We start from the raw sequence: 2,552 nt of genomic DNA on the forward strand, positions 1-2,552 counted from the left end.
CCCCCACCGCCGCCGCCACCACCGCCTCCTCCCAGCCGCCTTCCCTTCCTCACTCCTCACCGCCCCCGGGCGGGCGGGCGGCCAGGCTGGCCTAGGCCAAAGCTCCTCACCTGGCGGTGGCGGTGTAACTCCCGGCTAGCTCGCCTCCTTAGGCGGCGGTGGAGGCGTCGAAAAAGGAAGAGGCGACGGCACAGTAGGCTCCGGACCCCGCTGACTGGACCAGGGACAGGGGTGGGGGAGGGGGGCGGGCCGGACCGGGGCGGGCGGTCGGAGCAGACACTGCGGTACAGACGGGGGCAGCGGCGGCGGCGGCGGCTGCACCGGCGGCGGCGGCACCACACAAACAAGGACGCTGATTGGGCAGCTGCCAAGCGCCTCGGCTCCGCCTTCCCCACACGCCACGACGCCCATTGGGCGACCTAAGCCGGCCTCCCCGCCCTTTTCTTCTCAGCCACACCAATGGGAGACAGGATACTGAGACTACACCCCACCCTTGAAGAGTGAGTGGTTGGAGAAGTGACGATTGACATACTTAACACCCAATTCTAAACAGAGGAGGGGGGATGGTCTAGCGGGGGCGCGTTAATGGGTACCTCGGCCAGTCCCAGACACATCCGGGTCTTCAGCAGCCCATTAAGTGTCGGGGGTCAAAAAATCGCTTCAGGCTGCAACTTTACCTTAGAGACGATTTGGTCCCCAGGCAGCCGCCGTACCCCAGGCTCCCAAAACCGGGATTCCCGTTTAGCCTTCTCTCAGGCTTCCAATTCTAAAGATGGAGACTTGGGTACTGCGTTGGATTCTGCGATGGGTGGTGTTTTTTCGCGACAGAATCCAAGAATTTCACGATAGTACTAGCATTAGGCTCTCGGGCCTAGCTGCCTGCGGGGTGTGGCCTGTCTCTGTCAAAGGCCTTGAGCTTCCTGGTCTTTTTACCCCTGCTCCTTTCTGACTAAACCACGACAGCAGGGGGAAAAGAAGGCAGCTAGCCAAATGAATGAGGAATTACGGTATGCAGTGTCCTCACAACCCTTCTCTCAGGATCTCCTGGCCTCATTAAGTTCTAAACGAGAGAAAGAGCCTCCCACCCCACCAAAACCATCGAATCAACCCAAAACCCTTCTCCTCTTGCTCCCTACTTCCCCAAAACAGGCCATTCTAAACTCAGCATTTCTCAAGCATTGACCACAAGGTATTGTTATTGAGCACCTTGAAGATTCAGAAGCTCTGGTAGTGTAGTGGTTATGAATCGGGCTGCTAACCTCAAAGTCAGCAGTTCGAGACTACCAGATGTTCGTGGGAGAAAGATGAGGCTTCCTGCTCCTGTAAAGGTTTATAGCCTCCGAAGCCCTGTACAGGGTCTCTATCCATAGCACATAACTCTTGAAGACTGGAACCAAGTGTCAGTTGTGTTGTGTTGATGGGCTATAGTAGCAAAGGGTCTGGGACCAACACTGTGATAGGTACTGTGATAAGAGGTTTACATGGATTGTTTTATGTGCTCCTCATACGTCTATAAGGACCTCTGGTAGCATAGTGGTTATGAATCGGGCCGCGAACTATAAGGTCAGCAGTTCAAAACTACCAGCTGTTCCATGGGAAAAAGATGAGGCTTTCTGCTCCCATATAGATTTACAGCCTCGGAAACCCTGTACAGGGTCGCTATGAGTCGGAACCGACTCCAGGGCACATAACAACAACATCAGGCTGTGGGGTAACTGCTGTTGTTATCCCCCTTTTACAAATGAAAAAAAAAAGTCAAAATTCAAATGACTTGTCCAAAATTCCACATTAAGTGGAGAGCTGAGATTTCCAGATAATCCAGAAAATAGACTCAGAGGGGTTAAGTAATTTACCAAAGGTCCAACAGCTAGTTATTACTCAATCAGCAGTTAGAACTCAGAGATAACTGGTTCCAAAGGCACTAGAAGATGTTTTTTAAATCATGCTGTACAATGGAAATGAAGTTGTAAAGAAAGACATAGCCACATAGAGAGAGGTAGACTGAACACACACCCCAGTTCTTTTTGTTGTTGTTGTTATGTGCCGTGGAGTCGGTTCCGACTCATAGTGACCCTGTACAGGGTTTCCAAGGCCGTAAATCTTTACGGGAGCAGAAAGTCTCCTCTTTCTCCCGCAGAACAGCTGGTAGTTTCGAACTGCTGACCTTGCGGTTCACAGCCTGATTCGTAACCACTACACTACCAGAGCTACTTTTTTTTTTTTTCTTTTTCTTTTTTTTTCTTAAATGTTTTGTTGTGAATTATGTGATAGTTTACATGGGAGAACATTAGTTTTACATTCATTCTATCATATATCCTCTCATTGCCATAGTTACAATCCCCTCCATGCAATCCTTCCCCCATACCCCCCAGGTCTTCAGCACACAGACGCTCTCCCTCTCTGGATCTAAAGTCTCCAGCTGCTCCATCGCTCCACTTCATCATATCTGCCTCCATTTCAGGCATCACTGCTTCTCTGGATAGGGTCCTGCTCTCTGCTCTTCTCCCTTGATGGTCCTAGGGACCTCCGCTCCTAGAATGAAAAGTTAATCA

The 2,552-nt window shown here is 51.2% G+C and overlaps 1 protein-coding gene across 1 annotated transcript in view; it reads right to left on the reverse strand.

Moving 5' to 3' along the window:
* The window catches only part of GATAD2B (GATA zinc finger domain containing 2B), a 147,222-nt gene extending 146,868 nt beyond the window's left edge, over window positions 1-354 (reverse strand). The window contains exon 1 of the mRNA XM_006861475.1: window positions 111-354. The gene's annotated coding sequence lies outside the window, so the exon portion shown is untranslated. The remainder of the gene's footprint in view (window positions 1-110) is intronic.
* Between the last annotated feature and the right edge of the window lie 2,198 nt (window positions 355-2,552).

Source organism: Chrysochloris asiatica, unplaced genomic scaffold (assembly GCF_000296735.1).
Source record: "Chrysochloris asiatica unplaced genomic scaffold, ChrAsi1.0 scaffold00042, whole genome shotgun sequence".
Taxonomy (NCBI): Eukaryota; Metazoa; Chordata; class Mammalia; order Afrosoricida; family Chrysochloridae; genus Chrysochloris; species Chrysochloris asiatica.